The 6000-nt window shown below is 45.3% G+C and overlaps 1 protein-coding gene across 7 annotated transcripts in view; it reads right to left on the reverse strand.

The window, feature by feature from the left end:
- Positions 1-5707, reverse strand: part of GOLGA3 (golgin A3) — a 53309-nt gene extending 47602 nt beyond the window's left edge. For 5 of the 7 annotated variants that reach the window (XM_082203010.1, XM_082203009.1, XM_082203008.1 and 2 more), the window contains exon 1: positions 5358-5706. The gene's annotated coding sequence lies outside the window, so the exon portion shown is untranslated. Of the gene's footprint in view, positions 1-5357 lie in introns of all 7 variants that reach the window. The other 2 variants (XM_082203005.1, XM_082203004.1) reach the window with 1 other exon arrangement.
- Positions 5708-6000: the final 293 nt, after the last annotated feature.

Below are 6000 nucleotides of genomic sequence, written 5' to 3' on the forward strand. Positions count from 1 at the left end.
GGTCGAGGTTGAGGAAGCCTGCTCTAGAGACAAAAGGGCATTTTATTTTTTGTAAAAAAAACACACACAAAAACCCAACCCATTCTGTTACAGGGGAACAATCACATGCAGTATTTAAACCAATAGCTAACTGATTCTCTTTATTTGGACTCTCTATATAGGGAAAAAGGCATCATCCATACACAAGAGGGAAATAATAGCTGGTTTGACAGAACCCAAAGGTTTCTGGAAGTAGGAAGAATTTTTGGGGGGAGGGGGGACCATGGGGAAGAGGGAACCCCAAAACAGTCTAGTGAGGGAATGCACATACTCAGCAGCCCCATAACATGTTGGGGAGGGGTTGGTGTTTGTGTTGGGAGGGAGAACAGAAAATGGAGAAAGGGAAGGAGAATGGAATGGAGTACAGTGGTACCTCGGTTTACAAACTTAATCTGTTCTGGAAGTCCGTTCTTAAACCGAAACCGTTATTTAACCGAGGCACGCTTTCCCTAATGAGGCCTCCCGCTGCCGGTGCCCTTCCACCGTTTGGCTTCCGTTCTTAGACTGAGGTAAAGTTCGCATACTGGGACACTACTTCCGGTTTTGCGGAGTTCGTAAGCCGAATAGTACATAAACAGGGCTTTCTTAAACCGAGGTAACACTTTATCTTGGGAAAGGTTATGGCTGGCTAGCTGCAACTCCACACATTCTGTTCTAGATCGCACTTGTGTCCATCGAAAACCCAGATCCAAACATTCTTGTTGCGCTCTAGCATGTCCCAGACACAGAACCCTTGGCAGAACTACATGCAGATGAAGGGGCAGGAAATGCCTTACATGGGATCCACTGCCACAAGATATGTAGGCGGCCACCAAGATGCCTACAGGAAGCCCACTAGCAGAAACAAAGCTCAGCAGCACCTCTCCCCAGTGGTGATCCCATTAACTGGTATTCAGAGGCAAGAAGCAGAGCTTAGCCTCCATGAATTTGTCTACTCTTTTAAAGCCATCCAAGTGGGTGGCCATCAGCTTGTTGGTGTGAATTCACTCCTATGGAGAAAGAGTAAAAAAAAGCACTGAACTTAAAGGGGAAATCTGCCCTCTCTTCTGGATGGCAGGTCCATCATAGACAGGGATCCTATGGCTGACTATTTGTTTATCTGTTTATTTCATATATATCTCTCTATCTACTTATACATACACATACAAATTTTCCAATTCCAAAATCTCAAAGTGCTGCACCATCCAAACAAAAATCATTAAAATAAGCAAACAACCCAGATAATCATAGAACATAGTTGCAGCAACTGCAGCAGCCAGAATCAACAATAACAAAACACCCTCCTTGAACTTGACTCGGTGGCTAATTGGCAGTACAGGGGTTGTGCAGCAGATGCCCCACTGAGCAACCTAGCTGCAGCTTCTGAGCCAATCTCAAGGGTAGCTCTTCACAGAGCACATCACAGGAATCCAGTTGTGAGGTTACCCTCAAGGTTCCTAAGCGTGAGTCACAACAGCTTAGACTATCCCAGCCCAAGAATGGTATTAATGACTGGGTGATCATTATCATAGACCTCTAGCTTCTTGAGATGTTGTCGCACAACCTCCTCTTTAAGGGTGGCTGGAGTAATAATGCATCTACCACTCGCTTGACCCACCTGCCTAACCTGAATGATGGGGAAGAACTGGGAGGACACAGGATACAGCAAATAGCTACAAGTGTTGTGTCCACAGTCTTAGGCACCATCAACTGAAACTGGTACCACAGAACTCAATCAGGGGATCTCAAACGGTGGTCCATGGCAAGCTTCATTCAGACAGTTCTGGGTCTGTGAAGAACAGTGGGAGCAGCAATTGTGGAAGGTGAGCACAGTGCATTAAATATCAGATTTTAAATTGTATTCTTATTGCTCTCTCTTTTTCTTCTACAGTGGTGCTCCGCAAGACGAATGCCTCGCAAGACGGAAAACTCGCTAGACGAAAGAGTTTTCCGTTTTGGAGGTGCTTTGCAAAACGAATCTCCTATGGGCTTGCTTCGCAAGACGAAAATGTCTTGCGAGTTCCTGCGGGTTTTTCCCCTCCCCCCCTTTTTCTAAGCCGCTAAGCCGCTTATCAGCTGATCCGATAAGCTGATAAGCCGCTAAAAGCTGCTAAAAGCCGCTAATAGCGCTAATCCTCTAATCCGTCAATGGGCTTGCTTCGCAAGACAAAAAAACCGCTAGACGAAGAGAATCACAGAACGGATTCTTTTCGTCTTGCGAGGCACCACTGTATTATGTTTTATGGTTTATTATTGTATTGTATTTTATATTGTACTATACAGCATTCAAAATGCAATATAAAATAATACAATACAGAAAATGAAAGAAGCAATAAAAATGCAATTTGCAAATGTACAGCTTCTGGCACAGCACATTACAATTGCTGAAGCAGGCAGAAGAAACATTTTAAGGGTTTGCGCAACCTTCAAGAGGTCCACGGTGGAAAAGGTTTGGGAAACACTGGTCTAGCTTGACTGGTAGTGGCGCTTCCGGGTGAAATCTTGCCTATTATATGCCACCTGACCTTTTAAAGTAGAGATGGCAGGGATCAAACTTGGGATGTTCTGCATGCCAAACAGGTAGGCACTACCACTGAGCTACAGTTGCCCAGGAGGAAACAGAACCAGCTCTGATTTTTGCAGGTGTTTATAACCGCTCAGCTTGCGTAGTAGCACAACACTCCCAATACTTAAACAAATAAGCTTCTGATAAAAGGGCACTCCCTAGAAAGCAAGGTTTGCTTAGCCCACGTGTAGTATTCAGAGCATACCAGCATTACACTATGTAAAGAAACAGCTAGAGAAATAAACAAAATCATTCTAAGTGACCAGGTGGCTTGATATGACCCACTTCCTCACAAACTCAGCTTCCCTGCTCTCCGTTCCTTAGATGCAATAAGGAAATAATAGTTACTTGCATTACAAGGTTATTGTGAGGTTTACATGGTAACATATATGAAGCACCTAAAACTAAACGCATACCAAGAATGAACAAACAAGGTACAGAAGCAGCCAACATAAGGTGCCTCCAGTAGCTCTTTAAAGCACAACCAGAGTGTCAAATGTGCAGCTATCATAGGACTGCACTAAACAACCAGATTGGAAACGGCAGCACAGAGCTGTATCTGGAGTGTAGATGGTGAAATGAAGATGCAAGAAACAAAGCACCAGACAGGTGCAAGTCCCAAGTAACCCACCCACACAAGAATTATGAGGTTACTGTGCATGAAACATATCTGTACACTGACGGCACTAGCTGGATCGGAGCAATGATGAGGCTGCCCCTTGCAATAGGCATAAACTATTTTCATTTGCAATTTGTACCACCAGTTGCCTTTTATTTTCACCATTCCCACTGACAGCTAGACTATTTTATCTTTCCGTGCCCAGACAGTTTCACTTGCAGGACTAAGCACTTGTTTATTGAAGTCTTGTACATCTGGCAGAGCAACCAACACACATATCATATTGCAGACGAATGAATTAGGACAAGAGTGGGCTGTGAGGAGGGTTCACTGCCGTGCAAGGATGGTCAGATTGAAAAGAGAGACATGACAGCAAAAGTTGCATTGGAGAGGAAAGAAGAACCACGGAAATCAAATGCAACCTTTAGACCAGCAGAGTTTAAGCATCCTACTTTAAAGGGAGCCTTTCCTCATCAACTAGTCCTCTAAGGAACCTCTGGGATACCAAAGAACCTGTGGCCCTCCCGCTGTTGTTGGACTACAATTCCCAGCATCCCTGAACACTGGCCATGCTGGCTGAGGCCAATGAGAACAACAGTTGGCAGACCACATGTTCTCCAACTCTGTTTTAGAGAGATCAAATTGAATGAGTAGATAGATAATGCACCGAAAATAGCAATCCCTGTTGAAAATAATAGAACACTATTATGTTGCTTTGTTGTTTAGATATGGTTTGTGTGATCAAAAGCCTTGCATACTCATACTTTTCACCAAGAATTAAAAGATCACTGCCATTTACAAATATTTTAAGTCTTTGGGACTAAAGCAGTTACTGTTGCCTACTAAGATATACACACATACAATTGAGGTGAGGGTACTAAACAAAGCAGAAAAACACAGGCTTTGTATCATTAAACTAAAGTAGGTTTTCAGGAATTTAAGGTAATTTTCATAGAGTAACTTGCATCAAAATGTTTTCTGGTGCTCTAGGGTGATCTAAATTTAGCATTTTACTCAGCTGCTGACTCCCAATAATTCACTCAGACCTAAGGGTATGGTCTGAATCTCAACAAGTTTGGATCTGTTGGAAAAAGATCATTTTTCCTGGATTGCCCAAGAACCCTGATGAACATTGCCTCAGGGTTCATGAATGAAGATACTTGAGGTAGAAATGCAATGAAAAACCAACAACATACATTCAGCTCCTATACACTCAGACTTCCAAACACCGAGTTCCTTTCCATCCTAAAAGTTAATAATTTGTTCCAGCCAGGCGCAGAACTCGGCCAAAATCTTCTCATGGAGCAGCCTTGGGCCAGTCACTCTGTTTCAACCTCTCAGGGTTGCAGTGCATATAAAAAAAGGGAGGGGCCATGTACAGTGCCCTGAACTCCTATTCAGAAGGCAGGAAAAATCACATATAAGGGCATAAATACAGCTCCATTGCTCAAGTCTCCATCCTCTTCCTTTTACACAGCTGGATGCCTCTCTCTCACACACAGAACACACACTACATTAGATTGTTTTTGTGTAGAGATCTAAGAAGAACTTCAAAGCATATTACTATTACTATTATTATTATTATTTTCATTTCAGGATACATAGCTCTTAGGCTGCAATCCTATGCCTACCTTCCTGAGGGTTAAGTCTCACTGAATTAAGTAGGGCTTATTTCTGTCTAAGCATGCATAAGCTTGGGAATCAATATCTTAGATCTTTAAACATATTTATGCCACTGAGCATTCGAATGTTTCCTTAAAATGCACAACACTATTGCATCCTCTCTTTCATATGTAATGCACATAGAAACACACACAAAAATAGGATTGGTCAGCCCTGGAATTCTAAACACAGACCATTCCAAATATTTCCCAAAATACATTATATGCACTAATATGTTCCCTCTCACACACACATACACACACAGAGAGAAAGACACAGAGGCTCCCCTCCCTCTCCAGCTCAGCTGATCTCCTCCACCCTCCTCCTCAAAACAAACATCTGCCTGCCACCTCCAGCCACCACTGCCCTCCCCCCTGGCAGCACCCACCAGCCCCGAGACACCCAAGCTGCTGTGGAGGGGCGGGAGTCAAGCCAATCCCCCCTCCCTCCACCCACCCACCCCGAGCCAGGCCCCATTCCCTCCCCACTGACCTGCCCGAGCTGGACTCCCATGTTTTCTCTCCCTCCCTCCTGCCCGAGACGTGGCGCTGCTACAGCATCTCCAGCCCAGCCAAAGCGGCGCGACGTTTTTTCCCGTCCCCCCGGAAACAACCGCCCGGGTTGTTGGGCCGAGAACCGTCGGCGCGGGGCTAGGTGTGTGGTTATCTCCCCTTCCGCCGGCAAAAAAAAGCACCTCCCGGATCCCGCCCCCGTCACAGTGCGCCAAAGCTCGGAGGAAAAGACGGGGGTGGGGGTGGGAAGGTTAGGAGTCAAAACAAGGGTGGGGCCGTCCCGAGGGCGGAACCAGGAAAGGGAATCGGTGTTTCCCCGCTACCGCTACGCACACGGCGGCGGACGGTTTATGTGGTCGGACCTGCCGGGAGGGAAGTTGCTCTGGGTGGTTTTGTGACGTTTGACTTTCTGCTACCCCGCCTGGTGCCAAATAACTGGTCTAAAACTTTTTGTTTTGTTTTGTTTTTTGGCACGGGTGGGGGAATCGCGGAATAGGAGCGATTCAGTGTTTAGGGAGCCAGATGCATAAGAGGACAGGGCTTTTAGCAGTGGCGTACAAAAGGGAATTTCAGAAGGTGCGGTTGGAAGGGCAGCAATTCGCTTTTCTGTGCAGCTGCTTAAA

Source organism: Podarcis vaucheri (genome assembly GCF_965113315.1).
Source record: "Podarcis vaucheri genome assembly, chromosome: 16".
NCBI lineage: Eukaryota > Metazoa > Chordata > Lepidosauria > Squamata > Lacertidae > Podarcis > Podarcis vaucheri.